The 16,249-nt window shown below is 49.9% G+C and overlaps 1 pseudogene; it reads right to left on the bottom strand.

Annotated features, from left to right (window-relative positions):
• Window positions 1-16,249, bottom strand: part of LOC136474811 (putative laccase-9) — a 136,743-nt pseudogene that overhangs the window by 48,527 nt on the left and 71,967 nt on the right.

The following is a 16,249-nucleotide window of genomic DNA, read 5'->3' as shown; positions in this document are numbered from 1 at the left end:
TCGGCGATTTGGAGGAATCGTGCTCGGTGATTTGGAGGTATTAGTCGAGCAGTATTGGAGGCCATCGCGGTGTGGCTTACATTTTGCTAACGGTAGTTGAAGCTTATGATGAGGAAAAAATGTAGAGAAATTATGGAGACCAGAACTTTATTAATATTAAAGTAAAGAATACATATCTATGTTATTTCAGGGGAAGAAACGTATAAGATGCTCTATGTGCCAGGAGTTGGGAACATCGAGTCCATCTAGGTCGCATAAACGATAAGACCCTGGTCGAGTAACACCTTTTACGATGTAAGGGCCCTCCCATGGTGAAGACAGCTTGTGAAGCCCTTCGGTTTTTTGTTTCTGACGCAAGACGAGGTCGCCGATCGCGAACGAACGACCTTTGACTGTTACGGTTGTAATACCTCCGCAGACCTTCGAGGTATTTGGTTGTGCGAATGCAAGTAATCAGACGTTCTTCCTCGGCCCGATCAATGTCCTCTGTCCGAACAGCTGTGGCTTGGTCTTCATCATAGTTTTCTACTCTGGGTGCTCGGAATGCAATATCCGCTGGAAGTATGGCCTCTGAGCCAGTAGACCATAAAATATGGAGATACGCCGGTACTAGCGACTAGCTTGAGTGCGCAGTCCCCAGACCACAGCTGGTAGTTCTTTGAGCCACCTCCCCGGGTGCTTTTCTTCTTTCTGATAGAGCCTTTTCTTGAGGGCAGTCGAGGATCATACCGTTAGCTCGCTCGACCTGACCGTTAGCTCTAGGATGAGCAATGGAAACGTATTTAACAGAGATGCACCTGTCCTCGCAGAAGTCCCAAAAATGATGGCCGGTAAAAGTTGTCCCAAGGTCGGTGATGATGCTGTTCGGGAGACCGAATCTGTGTACGATGTCTTCAAAGAGCTCGACTGCTTTCTTAGCAGTAGCTGCGATGAGTGGTTTGTACTCGATCCACTTGGAGAACTTATCGATGGCGACGTACACATACCAAAAACCTCCTGGCGTAGGTTTGAAAGGCCCGATCATATCCAGTCCCCAGCATGCGAATGGCCAGGAAGATGGAATGGTTTGTAATTCTTGTGCCGGCACATGTATTTGCTTGGCGAAAAATTGACATCCCTCACATCATCGGACGAGATCTTCTGCATCGGTAATGGCCGTGGGCCTAGTAGAAACCTGCTCGGAAAGCTTTGCCGACCAGTGTTCTCAAAGCCGCATGATTGCCACAGGAGCCGGAGTGAATTTCAAAAAGTAGCTTCACACCGTCGTCTTGGATGATGCATTTCTACAGTATCCCTTCCTTAGCACTTTTCCTCATCAGGATACCGTCCACCAACACGTAGTGCTTACTTCGGCGAATTAGTCGTTCGGTTTTGATTTTGTCGGCGGGTACTTCGCCGTTGGAGAGGTACTTGATGAATTGTTCCCTCCAATCGGCGATCTGCGAAGGTATCGTGAGCACCAACTGCTCGGCAGGGGGTACTTCTACAACTTCCGTGTCTTCCTTAATTGATGGTGTCAAGAGGTCCTGAACGAAGATCCCAGCCAGGGCCATGGTATGAGAAGATCCTATCTTCGATAGTTGGTCGGCGATTTGGTTTTGATCCCGTACCACGTGGTGATACTCAATGCCGTAGAATTTTCCTTCAAGCTTCCTGATTTTGGCGCAGTAAGCGTCCATCTTCTCACTGGAACAGGACCAATCTTTATTGAGTTGATTGATAACTAGCGCGGAATCCCCGTATACCATAAGGCATTTGACGCCGAGCTCAACGGCTATACGGAGGCCGTGGAGACATGCTTCGTATTCCGCGGCGTTGTTAGAGACCGGGAAATGTATGCGAAGAACGTATCGGAGTTTATCCTTCAGTCGGTGTGATGAACAAAATGCCCGCACCGGCCCCATTAATATTAAGGGCGCCGTCGAAGTACATCACCGAGTGCTCGGGGCAAGTGGTGGCGATGGGTTCTTAGATTTCAGGTCCACTCAGCGATGAAATCGGCTAGCGCCTGCGACTTTACGGTCGGCCTACTTCTGAAGTCGATGGAGTAGGTGTCGAGCTCAATAGCCCACTTGATGATACGACCGTTGGCCTCTTTATTTCGGAGAATGTCTCCCAGAGGGAACTCGGTGACCACAGCGATCTTGTAGTATTCGAAGTAATGTCGGAGCTTGCGTGAGGTGATTAAAATTGCATATAACAGCTTTTGCACCTGAGGATAACGAGTTTTGGGCTCATTAAGTACCTCGCTGATGAAATAGACCGGACGCTGTACCTTGTAGGCGTGTCCTAGTTTCCTCATCGTTCGACGACAATAGCCATACTGACAACTCGAGAAGTGGCGGCGATGTAAACCAGCAGAGTTTCATCTGGTCGTGGCGCTGTCATGATTGGAGGTTTTGTTAAAAACAATTTGAGCTGCTCAAAAGCTATGTCTACCTCCTCCGACCAAGAAAAGTGCTCGGAGGCCTTGAGGAGCTTGAAGAATGGCAGCCCTTTTTCACCGAGGCGCGAGATAAATCGGCTTAACGCAGCCATGCAGCCTGTGAGCTTCTGTATATCCTTGACACACATCGGCCGTTTCATGTTGGTGATGGTGGAGACTTTGTCGGGGTTTGGTTCGATGCCCCGAGCGCTGACGATGTAGCCGAGCAGGATACCGGATGGAACTCCAAAGATGCACTTTGAAGGGTTCAGCTTCCATCGGTATTTGCTTAGGTTGGAGAAAGTTTCTTCAAGGTTGGAGATAAGATTGTCGGCGGTTCTAGTCTTGACTGACCACATTCGTCGATGTAGGCTTCGACTGTTGCGGCCGATCTAGTTGGTCGAGGCACGTCTGAATAGCCCTTTGGTAGGTCACGCCGGCGTTCTTTAGTCCGAAGGACATAGTGGTGTAACAATATGCACCGAAAGGCGTGATGAACTGATGTTTTAACCTAGTCTTCCTCCTTGAGGGAGATCTGATGGTAGCCTGAGTAATAGTCGAGAAAGGAGAGCAACTCGCAGCCAGCGGTGGAGTCGACAACCTCATCTATCCGAGGTAAGCCGAAGGGGTCTTTAGGGCAGTGTTTGTGAAGATCAGTATAATCAACACACATTCTCCATTCTTTATTCTTTTTCTTAACAAGAACAGGATTAGCTAGCCAATCTGGATGATACACTTCTTTTATAAATCCGGCTAGCTAAAAGCCGTTTTATTTCTACCCTAATTGCCTCCTTTTTGTCCGGCGCGAATCGTCGAAGTTTCTGCTTGATCGGCTTAGCGGTCGGCGAGACATTCAAGGAGTGCTCGATCTTCTCCCGTGGTACCCCCGGCATGTCTGCAGGTTTCCAAGCAAACACATCGGCGTTGGCACGTAGGAAGGAGACGAGCGTGCTTTCCTATTTGGGGTCAAGGTGAGCCCCAATTTTCACCATCTTGGAAGGGTCGTCGAGGCTGAGGCCGATCTCCTTGACTTCCTTGGACTTGGCGGAGGCCCGGGGAGGCTCTGGGATCTCCATGTCGTCAGCAGATGTGGTCTTGGCTTCGGCGACCACGCTGGCCATCTAGATGGAGAGGTCGGTGGCTTCGGCGAGGGCGAGACTTTCCATCTCGCAGGCAGTAGGCGACGGAGAGGTTGGCCCGCAGAGATAGGACTCCAGCAGGCGAAGGCATCTTCAACACCAGATATGCATAGTGTGGAACGGCCATGAACTTGGTCAGAGCCGGGCGCCCTAGTATGGCGTGGTAGGCGGTGTCAAAGTCGGCGACATAAAAGTTGATATGCTCCACTCTGTAGTTGGTTGCCGTGCCAAACTGTACTGGTAGGGTAATTTCCCCCAGTGGTCTAGGATGCCCTGCCGGGCACCACACCCCAAAAGGAGGAGTCTGAAGGCGTGAGGTCTGTTGTCCTAAGTCCGAGCTCCCTTAGGGCCCCGGCGAAGAGTAGATTCAAAGCGCTCCCACCGTCGACGAGGACTTTCCTGAAGAGCACCTTCTGAACAGTCGTGTCAAGGACGAGGGGAAAATGCCCTATGTAGGGTATGTCTGCCCACTGGTCGGCCCTGCTGAAGGTGATGGAGATTTCGGACCACGGGCGATAGCTGGGGTTGGCGGTAGTTTCTTCTGAAGCTATGGCGAGCACTCGTCGGGCGGCGAGCTTCCGTTCCCTTCTGCTTTCGTTGGAGGCGAGACCCCCGAAGATGGTGGCGACCACCTTGTCGTGGTCCTGGAAGGCGTTATTATTATCCCCTGGTGGTCGGCGTCCTCCGTTCCCACCATTGTCGTCAGTTGTACTTTTTCTCCTGGAATTCCTTAGCCAAACCAAGGCAATCTTTCATCTTGTGTTTGGAGTTCTTGTGCAGGGGGCACGGACCGTCTAGGATCTTCTTGTACTGCTCGTCGTAGTTACGCTTTGCGCGTGGCTCATTGATGTTGGCGACAAAGTGATCTGGTCAGGCGGCGGCGATTCTGACCAGGTTTGAATCCATCTGGCCGATCACGTCCGCTGTCCTGGTGGAAACTATGGTCGTCGTAGCGGCGATCGTTGTACTATCGATTGTCATTGCGGTCGTCGTGGCGGTGAACGTTGTGCTGTCGGTCGTCGTTGCGGTCGTCGTGGCGGCGAGACGGGCGATTAGTGCCCGTGTCTTCGTTAAAACGCACCTCTGCTTCCTCGGCGTCGGCGTACTGATTGGTGGTTGTGATCATCTTGCCGATGCCAGGTGGGTGGCTTTCTATTGAACTTAGAACGGAGTTCTCGGTGATGAAGTCCTCGGACGAAGGCGGTGATGACTTCGGCCTCCGTGATGTTGGGAATAGAATTCCTCATCTCGGAGAAGCAGTCTGATGTAGCTGCGGAGTAGTTCGGATGGCTTTTGGTTGATGCGGTTGAGATCAGTGCTTGGTGCCCAGCCGCCTGCATGTGGCCATATAGTTGTCGGTGAAGACTCTCTTCAGATCTTCCCAAGAGCCGATGGAGTCCGGGGCGAGGCTTGTGAACCAGCTCATGGCGGCTAGCGTGAGCATGATAGGGAGATAGTTTGCCATGACGTTGGTGTCTCCGCCGGTGGCGCGGACGGCAGTGGCGTAAGCCTGCAGCCATTGAGTTGGGTTCATTCTTCCTTCATAGGGCTCGACTCCAGTGATTTTGAAACCACGGGGCCACTAGAGTGTTCAGAGTGCCCTAGTGAACGCAGGGGGCCCTTCCAGGCTGCCGGGACCAGCATCGGCAGTGTTGCCGGCGACGATCGGCTCCAGAGCTGAGTCCGGGTTGCCGTATTCCTGCTCATACTCCTGGCGACGTCAGTACTTCATCTTCATGGTGCCCGAAATGTCGTTGGTCGATATGCCATCGTGCGTCCCGAAGATTGCTGAGGTGCACTCAGGTGTCCTGTTCGACCTCTTGGTCGTGCTGGCGATGATGCTCAGGTGCGGTGGCCGCCAACTCCCCCCTGGGGAGGTGGTGACTGGTCGGCGAAGCGGCTTTGACTGGGGTGGCGATTGGATCTAGGATCAACAGATCGTCGGATCACGCTTGTGGAGCACGAAGGTCTCTAAACTTCTCGGATCTCGTTAACTTGACAGTGTGCCGCTTTAAGCATAGCGGCGACCTTGGCGAGCTCGGGCGTCTGTGGGAGGTGAGCGAGTTCGTTGGCGGCCATGACCAAATTAGCGCTCGGAGTCTTGAAAACGTCATGGCTGTCAATGTGGAGGAATTCTTTGTTGAGGTTGCGATGAAGGGGCCTTCCTTGTGAATCGAACTGGTTATCACGAGCGGCCTCGGCCATCGCGATGGCGCGTTTGTTATCACGCCGTTGCACGCGGTTGGCGTTCCTGTTTTCACGGGCAGCGCGTTCCTCGTCTGTTTCGCCGTTCCGAGGGGGGGGCTGTCGATATTGACGTTGAAAATTGCGCCACCCCTGGAAAGGCAGGAGAGGAGGTTGTTTGGTGAAGGTCTCGGTGAGGGGCTCGGTGGATCCTTGAGATTCGGAGTCCGGATTTTCCTCGAGGATAGTTTGGAGAGATGCTCCGAGATCCCGGCCGGCGTGCAGCATGTTGACGGTTGGTGGAAATTGGTCGGCGAGCTGGTCGGTGAACTTGCCCCTCAGGGCGTCCTGATATGTAGTTGCGGTGTTGGCGAGCCCGAAAGGCAGGGCGGCGGGCCCTGGAGTCTGCCGAGCATTGAACGTTGACAGATCGGGATCGGAGGGTGCTCGGTGCTGAACAAGGGTGTCCAGAGCCGACTCAGCAATGGAGAGGCAATCGGCGAGTTTCAGGCCGACCTGATCGATAGATTCGATCAGATCGTCGTTGTTGACATGCCTCCTCTGGTAGCAAGGAAGCGAGCGGTGGGTGGCTGATGGAGCCGACCTCGGAAGTGGTTCCGAGATTGGATCTATAGTTGCAGATGCGAGGGTGGTCGGTGCAGAGCCGATCTGCATCGGCTCGAGAAGCTCTCCAACTCCGTCGGTGTTGATGACCCACGTGATGGATCCGACCGTGAAGATCTGGCCGGGCTGCGGGAGGGACGAAGAGCCTGCAGGAAAAAACCATCTTGTTCGACAAGGAAACAACACGCACACCCCTACCTGGCGCGCCAACTGTCGACGGAATATCATCGGCAGTCCACCAAGGGGCACCCCGCGATGGTAGATTGATCGGTAGAGGAGCGTGTAATCGAGAACAAGAAGGCAACAGAGACACACGAGTTATACAGGTTCAGGCCGTCGGTACGACGTAATACCTTACTCCTGTGGTCTGTTGGTTTGCATTAGCTATCGTATGATTTGCCGTGAATTCGTAGGGGGTCCCTGCCCGCCTTATATGGTCTGGGGGGCAAGGTTACAAGTCGGTTAGATATGAGAGATAACCGGAAAGTAATAACAGATTACAAGAAACATGGGATCGTATATATCCTATCAGATCTCGTAACATCTTTAGGATATCCTCTCCGTGCCTTGCGGGGGTCGCCGAACAGAATCGTGCCCCGCAAGGCTCCTTCTTGCGGGCTGGACCTCCCCTGGAGGCATAGCCCATGTGACCTGCCGTGGGTATCCGGGGTCATACCCCCCATAAGGTCATTTGATGACTGAGGCTCTCTCTCCTTGATCTCGGTAGAATTTCTCATAAGCATCTTCCATTGAAACAGTCTCATCAATAGAGGTATCAAATTGCATTATCATTCACTCCATGGGAAGGTCTTGTGGGTCCGCCATGTGCTGCACACAATTAGAAGGCACCAGTGACTGAAGGTGTTGCTCCCATAGTGAGGTGAGAAGTTTGCCTAGCCGCTTATTGACTGAAGGTGTCAATGCCACGTCCGCTGCAGATGATGGAACCCTAGGAGTTTGGACATGCAACCTAGGGCCTGCTGAATCCTTTGGTGTCATCTCACTGATGATGGGAAGCTCACAGTCCTTAGAGGTCGACTGTGCGATCTGTCCCACATCATCTATGGTAGTGGAAGCCAACTTCTCATTATGCGGCATGGAGTCCCCAGAAGGCATGTAGTCAGCCGCAAGCGCTGTGAAGAAAGGTAGAGTCAAAGAAAACTTAACTGGGGAACAAGGACCAAAAAGGTCGATGAGGTCAACAGTAGAAGGATCCTTGCTAGATGGCTGCACACCATCTAGGTGGCTTGCCACCCGTGCCAACCAGAGCCTGATGGTAGATGCCTCGGCCTTGAGTGGACACGCCATCTCCTCAATTCGAGACATGAAGAAATCTTTCAGGTCTGCATGAAGTGACTCCACTAGAGGCCCAAGCATGGAGAGAGGGTCAGGGGTGGGTGAAACAATGTGCAGTGCGACAACAACAACCACATGCAGCACATGATGGAACATCCACTCCACCTTGTGGATCAGAGTTAGATGAAGCTGGCAGCGAAGAACTTGACGAAGACATTGCCACAACATCCGCCTAGCTTTGGGCATGCGAAGAATGAGGGGGAAGTTGGGCAGAAGGGGAGCATGAACTGTGGGGCAACAGGGGGAGGCCGAAATTGGCAATGCCGTTCCCTATGCCTAGAACGACGACAGCGGATGCATCGAAAGGAATCCCAGGTAGGAGCTAACTTGATGGTCGTGGGCGAGACAACGGTAGCATCTACCTCGAGCCCATCTTTTGAAGGTGAGGCTCCACTCCTCCTGTGCCATGGATGGCACCGGCGACGGATGCACAACACGAAGAGAAGATGTGTCAACAGTAGGACGACCCCCCATTGCTTGGACCCCCTGGCGGAGGGGGGTTCGACACCGATGAAGAGGACATTGGGGTGATATTACATATCACAGCCTGGCCGGTTGATGAAGTGGGTCTAAGGCGAGGAGGGACGGATCTTCAGCAGCGATGCATGCAGGGGCGAATCCGAGGGTGACGACTGATAGACTGCAAGGAGGTGGCAACCTCGACGAGATGGCGACTGGCAAGCAAAGCGAGGTCGCAGCCAAGACCATGATGAGCACGGCTGGCGAAAGCTGCGTCAGGCAGCCCTGCTCACATCGTGGCCAGCAACAGGTGCAGAGGCGGGAGGCAGGGAGCCATGAGATCCTAGCGATGGGGCGGCGACGGTGCTTCTTGGAGCTCGCGTCAGCACTGAAGGGTAGCCGGCGAAAACATCTTGGTGATCCACTGCCGCACGAAGGTCACTGTTGTGGCACGCCGGTGCCAGTCCGCTAGGCGCTGACCGCGCAGCGAACTCCCTCTGCACACACCCGGCCGACCTAGCCAACACCGTGAGATCTGAGAGATGGGGACGTCTGGTGTGCTTCCTTGCTGCGCAAAACTTGTTACGGCTTCACCTTCAGATACGAAGCTCTCCGAGGCTCATTAGAAGCGTGTCGTGTGTATGGTCCAGTCACAACTGTAAGACCTCATAGGACGCTCATTAGAAACATGTCAGTGTGTATGGTTAAACTCTTCTTCTTAATTACAATGATACGTAAATCTTTTGCGTATTCGAGAAAAAAAGCTCTATGAGGCTCAACCCATCTGCATTGGGGCTAGGCCAATGAAGAGGCAAAGCTATCGCCGCTGGAGGTGGATCTGACCACAGGAGCTCGTGGAGGCCTCAGGAAATAGCCAGATCCCTGCCGGGGGTCGCATTGGGCAACGGCAGGGGCGCACCTGGCTGGCGTCGTGGTAGGTGGCTGGCATGCCAGGCTCTCTTTGCTCCAGGAAGGATCACCCACTAGTTAGTATTTAGGTCGCTAGATATACTAAGTGATATCAATCAATTGAATCGAAAGCTAATACGGATCTCTATTAGATTTACAAAAGGGATATGCGCGCGTAGGTTTATCTCCGAAGCTAATATTCCTATTGGATATTGATATGCGTAGCTTTCTCAAAACTCATCACTTAGGTTTAGATAGATATATAAGAAAGTACCATGCGCATCTTTGTACCACTACTTTCTTTTCTGTTATTGTAATGTATTATCAGTCCCTTCGTTGAAAGTCGTAAAACCCTGAATCGGATGCCAATCTGCGTCCCTTTCGTGTTTTGTTGTTTGGTATAGGCAAAGTAAATGGAAGAAAGAAAAGGTCAGCCACCTCATGCCCGATGCAAGCAAAGGTCCATAATAAGTCCATGCCAACTCTGCATTGACAGAATACTAGTCTGAAGATTTCAGCAAAATGAGTAACATGTGGGAAGAAACTTTCAAAAAAATTTCAGAAAGAACATTTCAATCTATGCTGTATCCATTATCTGGAGACATAGACAAGCTCAAATTGTCATGCACAGCCTGCAGGAAGCAGCACAGATGGTTCGTCGTCTCTGAATATATTATCCTGCTAAAATATCCCGTTTCCACCTCGCGGACAGCAAGAATGGGGTCTCTTCTAGACGTGCCGCCATGACCTAACAAGCTTCAATCATTTGGTGAGTCAAAGCCGTGGATCAATTACTTCTTGGATAGATCGAAGAAATTTTCGTCAGAGTTGGAGATGAGTTTGAACCGAAAATGCATGCGGGCATGCCGGTGGTTTAAAACTTTTAATAAAGATCCAAAAAGATAGAATCCAGAGAATGTTGCCGGAGGTTTTGAAGAATTTAAAACGTTAACAAACATGAGCACCGCGACGAGCACATGCATGTACATGTACTAAGTGTGGACTGTCGACAAAACGTGCTAAACATGCATACGAGAAAAACCTTGGCCCACTGTGGAAAAATTCACCCATGCGTGTTGTTCCTTTGGAACAAAGAAGCCTATATCCAATAAATTTCCTATATATAACTAACATACAAAGTTTGCAGTAAATTTCGAGTCACTACTACACAAACTTTACTGGAGACGAGCGTTTTTGATTTTCCGCGGCCGGCAAAGCCGTCCGCCGCGGCCTAGAGGTCATAGTAAATCGTGGCTTAACCAGCGGCGGGCAGCTTTGCCCGCCGCGGTTAACCGATTTACCGCGGCGGACGGTGTAACGTGCCCGCCGCGGTAAATATACTTTTACCACGGCGGTCACGTTGCACCGCCCGCCGTGGTAAATTATTTTACCACGTGGCGGACACCTTTCAGTGGCCCGCCGCGGTTATGTTCGTTAGCCGTGGCGGGCATTATTATTTGCCCGCCTCGGTAAATTATTTCCTGAATTAAAAAAATACAGCAGGCATATAAATTCAAATTCAAATTCAAATTCAAATTCAAATTCAAATTCAAATCACATCCAGATTTCACAGATTAAACTTAAAAAGTATGCAGGCATTATACATGAGATAATATACATATATATACATTCACTTAGTCATTCTTGTCATTGTTAATTCATTACATTTACATATTAAAGTCGTTATACATGCCCTAAGGAGTAATCCTGCGGACTCATCATCGTGGGCCATTTCCTCAGTCTCTCATACTCCGGTAAAATCGCTAGCTGGCTGTTCTCATTGAAGAACGTGCTCCCTTCGAGCACGCATTTGTCTAAGACAAACTTATATATGTCCGCCTTTGTCTGCTTGAAGGAGTGTTGGGTGCTCTGCACGTCTCTCCACCAGTTCAATCCATTCTTGAGCACCCTCCAACTACTGCTGTACTGCTTGCACTCCCTCAGGTACTCATAGACGTAGAAGCCACATGTTTATGATCCTACCGGTTGTTTGGCACACTGCATGATCGATACACAAGCATTAGAATACAGGTATTAGAACAGCTTATGAACAGAAAGCACAATTAAACCTTTCAAATACTTACCGGAAAGTTGCATCTGATTTTGATGCGGTTCTTATGCTTAGCCTTAAAATTCTCTGTTCTTCGATCATAGCATTCAGGCATCCTTCACTGTACTCCTTATAAGCGCTATACGAAATGTACTAGTATTAGGCAGGGTATTAGAACGCATATGAGAAGACAGTTCAGGTCACTTACACTCTGAGGCAATCTTCAAAGGCCTTGTACCCTTTTAAGTTTGGCATTCTCAACGAATCAAATACGCAGGCCCTGCCATCCTGAGGGTAGATGATAAATGCAACCCAGTGACCCTCGAGGCCTTGGCTGCGCCATTGAAACAAAATACAGGTTACGACTGAGAAATAATAATACTAGCTAGCTACCCACTTATCTCTACAGGCATGTCTTCGACTTACCCAAAGTGGTAGGCAGCTACTGATACACCCATTTCTCCTGATCTTCTTCATTGCTCCTAGTATGTACCTTGAAATGTTCAACTTCTCATTGTCCATCAGTTTCTTCCTGTGCGCCTCTCTCTGTCGCTTGGTCAAGTCTTTCATGGTTGGATGATTGTCATCTAGGTGGTAACCAATGATGACTCTTTGAGCAATATGCATTGGAGATAGATAGATAACATCAAGTTTTAGTTCCTTGGATATATAGGCCATCAACCTGCAAGGACAAGCCATCGTGGCATATATAAGTAGTCTTGACCGATTCAAAGGCAGGTGATATGTGAAACTCGCAATTCATCACTTACATAGAGAACAAGGTGACTTGGGCGATGTCAAGGTCTTGTTCCCGTAGTAGTCTGTACATGTCGTGGAAGTCCACGGGGAGTTCAACATCGTTGCCGGAGCAAGTGGAAGTACTCCTGCCACAACCTTGACTAGAAAACCATGCAGGCCAGCTTTTGTCCGCTTCCATGTACCAGAGATGAAACCTCCTTGTCTCCCACCTTTCCTCGTCGACGAGCTGGGCCTTGGTTATCATGAACTTCCCATGCTCGTAATGGCCGGGGCAGTCATCCGATTCAGGAAATAGATGGAAAGGTGATCTCGGCCTGGGATAGAAATGTTAGTACCATATTATGGCAAAGAAAAGTTATTAGCAAATTATGCTCGCCGCTACCATACCTTTCGAACTCAAGTGAGTATGTGAGATGCCCTTGGTCGCCTTTAGTCTTCGTCAGCGGTGGAGGACAGTGGCTTGTGCTCGCAATGGCAGCAGGCGGTGTCTTTGCCCCCGATTCCTCCGTGCCTCCCGGTCCTTTGCTTGTGCCCTTAGACGTACTATCGAGAGGTGGAGGTGGACTTGTTGTTGGAGGAGGAGAACGAGGGTGAGGGCTTGTGCCTCGGGGTGACTTCCTTCCCTTGTCCATCCCCGCCATTGCCTTCATCATTGCCATCGCCGTGATCCGGATCATCGGGGGGACAAGATCCAGCAATAGATGGTTGTGATGCTGGTGTCGCCATCGGCGTAGAAGTCGGCAGTCAAGAGAATGATCTCTATGTCATCCTTGTTCCACAGGACTTTGGAACTAATGGCAGCTCCAAGGATCGTTACCCCTTGTGCAGTTGGATATTCCATTTCAAATTCTTCGTATTGGGTCGCATACCATGTAAGTATCATGGCAAGCATAGTTGGTAGGGATCTAGGTCTTGGTTGAAATCTTTGATATCTTCTTTGGTATGCATGTAACCCTCACCCACGGTCAACTTTTTCGCCCTGCCAAACGGGATGTTGAGGTGGACATGCATGGGTTGTCGGATGTCGTCGACAGGGTGCCTTGGGCGATCCTCGATCATCGGCAGTGGCTGCCCTTGTGTCTGCCCTTGTGGAACTTGAGGCACGGCCACGCCAGCCTGGCGAAGCATCTGTGACCTCATCGACACCATATCTGGGTCATTGCTCGTGAAGGCTTCTTTATGGACCGACTGTTCATTTCGGCCACGCCTTGATCGTAGCCCTTCTGAAAGATGCCCTCCTTGTACCTCTGCCTTGACCGATATGTGGCAGCGTCGGATTGCCATGACTCCACTGAGTTCCAGCTCATCTTCGATGACATGCCATGGACGCGGCCACGGTGCTCGGGGGTTCCCAGCGCCAGAGTCAGCAAGTCCTAGCCCCTGCGAACCTCAAAGCTGTCCTTGGATTTAGCGGCCTCGATGAGAGCCCTCTCCACCTCCTCGAACTTGGGCTCATTGAACTTGCTCGCGCCCTCCTTGAGCTTCTTCGGCTTGCGGGCATAGATGAAGTCCTTAGCCCTCAAGTCTACACTGTCGTATGGATCGGGAAGCCCGACGGCAGCTCTAGCCCTTTCTTCCTCACGCCACTAGGGCCTCTTACCAGCAAACCCAGTCATGCCCAAGTGGTGGGGGTGTAGGTTCTTCTTCGTGAGTGCACTGAACTTGGCGCTCTTTGCCTTTGCTTCTTCTGTTGTTCTTTGTTTGCAGAACTCTTCCCAGTGATGTTCCTTCACCATAGTGTATTTGACACAGGGTGACTTGCCTAGCTTCAGGTAGTACCTGGTCAGCATGGACTTGAAGTTTCTAAAGGCTCTTCCTGCCACGTGCATGACCCACTCCCTACACTTGTTCAGATCGGCGTCCTCGGGATAATGGAAGCTCCTCATCACCTCACCCTAGATATGTGTCTTATAGTCGACCAGGACATTGTTCCACTCCTCCCAAGTGATCTCCACCTTGTCCTTGACTATACATGCCACCTGGTTGCTGAACTTGGCAAGGACCTGTGGGTGGCGACAATGGGTTTCCCTCTGGTCCCACCTCATGGATCACATGGACTTCACCATGGATTTCCCTCCGGTGCCTCCCTGTGTTCCCCCCTTCTCAGCTTTGTCCTCTGACCACTTGACTTGCCTGAAGTGGTTGGAGATGGAGCAGGGGGGTTCTTTGTCACCTAACTTGTTCCTCCTCGAAATTCAATTCTCGAGGCACCACCGGCATCTATTTCAGGGTTTGGAGACCGCGCACTTTCAACTTCGTCGTCCCTCGGTTGGTAGGTCGGATCATCTTCGTCCTCTGTACGACTGTTTCTTTGTTGGCCTCAGGGTCACTGGACACTTGGCTCTGAGGCTAGTTGATGATGATGCACTAGGGGTAGGGTCGCGCCATTCGCTTATCGGTTCCTCCACCATTGGAAAGCTACAATGAATACATATTTTCAGTTGTATAGACACAGTTATAGAGTAGTAAAGTAGAGTAGTACTAGAGTAGTAAAGTAGAGTAGTACTAGAGTAGTAAAGTAGTAGTAGTTGGCTTAGATTTGCCCCATTGTCATCACATCGCTTTTAAACTGGTTGCTTGTATCTGGTATACAAGCCATCCTAGTTTAGCGGGGGCACTCGATCATCATCGCCGCTGCCTCAGCATAAAAGGGTTCACATCATTGCATATGCCACTGCCTCAACAATAAGTTTAAAAGTTCATCATTGCATATGCCAAAAAGGAACCAGCCCCATTAAACAAAAACCTTTCACAAATCAAAAACAGGAGCAGCAGTAGTAGAATAGTAGTATAGGAGGGAGTAGAGGAGTAGAGGAGGAGGGAGTAGTAGTAGGCAGTAGTAGTAGTATACTAGTAGTATAGGAGGGAGTAGAGGAGGAGGGAGTAGTAGTAGTATACTAGTAGTAGTATACTACTAGAAAGTAGTAGGCAGTAGTAGTAGTATACTAGTAGTAGTATACTAGTAGTAGTATAGGAGGGAGTAGAGGTAGGCAGTAGTAGTAGTATACTAGTAGTATAGGAGGGAGTAGAGGAGTAGAGGAGGAGGGAGTAGTAGTAGGCAGTAGTAGTAGTATACTAGTATTATAGGAGGGAGTAGAGGAGGAGGGAGTAGTAGTAGGCAGTAGTAGTAGTATACTAGTAGTAGTATGCTACTAGAAAGTAGTAGGCAGTAGTAGTAGTATACTAGTAGTAGTATAGGAGGGAGTAGAGGTAGGGCAGTAGTAGTAGTATACTAGTAGTATAGGAGGGAGTGACCAATTCATCTCAAAATTCTCACAAATTATATCAAATTTGGCAAATTGCAGTAGAGTGACCAATTCATCTCAAAATTCTCACAAATTTAGCTCAGAATTAGTTTAAAGGCAAAGGTGCATCATAGGCAGTGGCATATGCTTAGAATTTTGTCATAAATTTCTTTAGCATCATAGGCAGCAAAAAGAATTGAATTCAAATGCTACGGTTCACCAAAAGCATCATAGATCAGTAGTATAGCAGTTCAAAATTCACCAAGTGTAGTATAGCAGTTCAGTTGAATTCAGAGTAGCAGCAAGCAGTAGTAAGACAACAGTGGTAGAGAGAAATAGGTAATACAAGTACCATTTTGCATCAAGCAGTAGAGTACCAGTAAGGGGATAAGTAGTAGCTAGCCATCTCAAAAAACTTTCACAAATCAAAAATTTGCATCAAGCTATAGAGTGTAGGCAGTAGACAGTAGAGTGTAGGTAGTAGAGTGTAGGCAGTGGATTAATGTACAGCAAAGTTAAACCTGTTGCTCACAGAGGTCCCGTTATACTATTAGGCTTGGTACTGACTGTACCACAGTGTCGATGGGGATGGCAAAGTTCACCCCAGATGAGATCCCAGATGAGGGGCATACATCAAATGGCACGGCCTGTGCTATGAGTAAAAGGACTGCTCATTTGCCCCCAGCCCGGCCATCATGGCAATTGGCAATGCCAAACTGCCAATGACAAGCAAGAGAGGCAGGCAAAGCAGCAAGCTCATGCATGTCCTTGTCCCTCCTTCCCCTTCCCTTCTCTCTAAAAATTGTACTGTAGGACTGATTGCTTTGCCTCCCTCAACAACTCTCCTCCTATCCACTCCAACTCCATGACCATACATACCAATACCATGCATGTGTTATCAGAGGAGAGGACAGTCCTGCAAATGGCCTGTGCCTGTGATCTCACACAGAAAATCAAGGTTCCCCACAAACCAAGGCAAAATAGAGACTAGATCACCCAATCCAACATGGTCCATGACTCCATGGGTCTTGACCATTAGGTAATAGCAACTTTGCCTACTGCTTAGGTCATACTGGAGGAGGCTTAACGGGACTCAAAA

This window comes from Miscanthus floridulus, chromosome 8, assembly GCF_019320115.1.
Source record: "Miscanthus floridulus cultivar M001 chromosome 8, ASM1932011v1, whole genome shotgun sequence".
Lineage (NCBI taxonomy): Eukaryota > Viridiplantae > Streptophyta > Magnoliopsida > Poales > Poaceae > Miscanthus > Miscanthus floridulus.
This window is presented reverse-complemented; position numbering and strand designations above follow the sequence as displayed.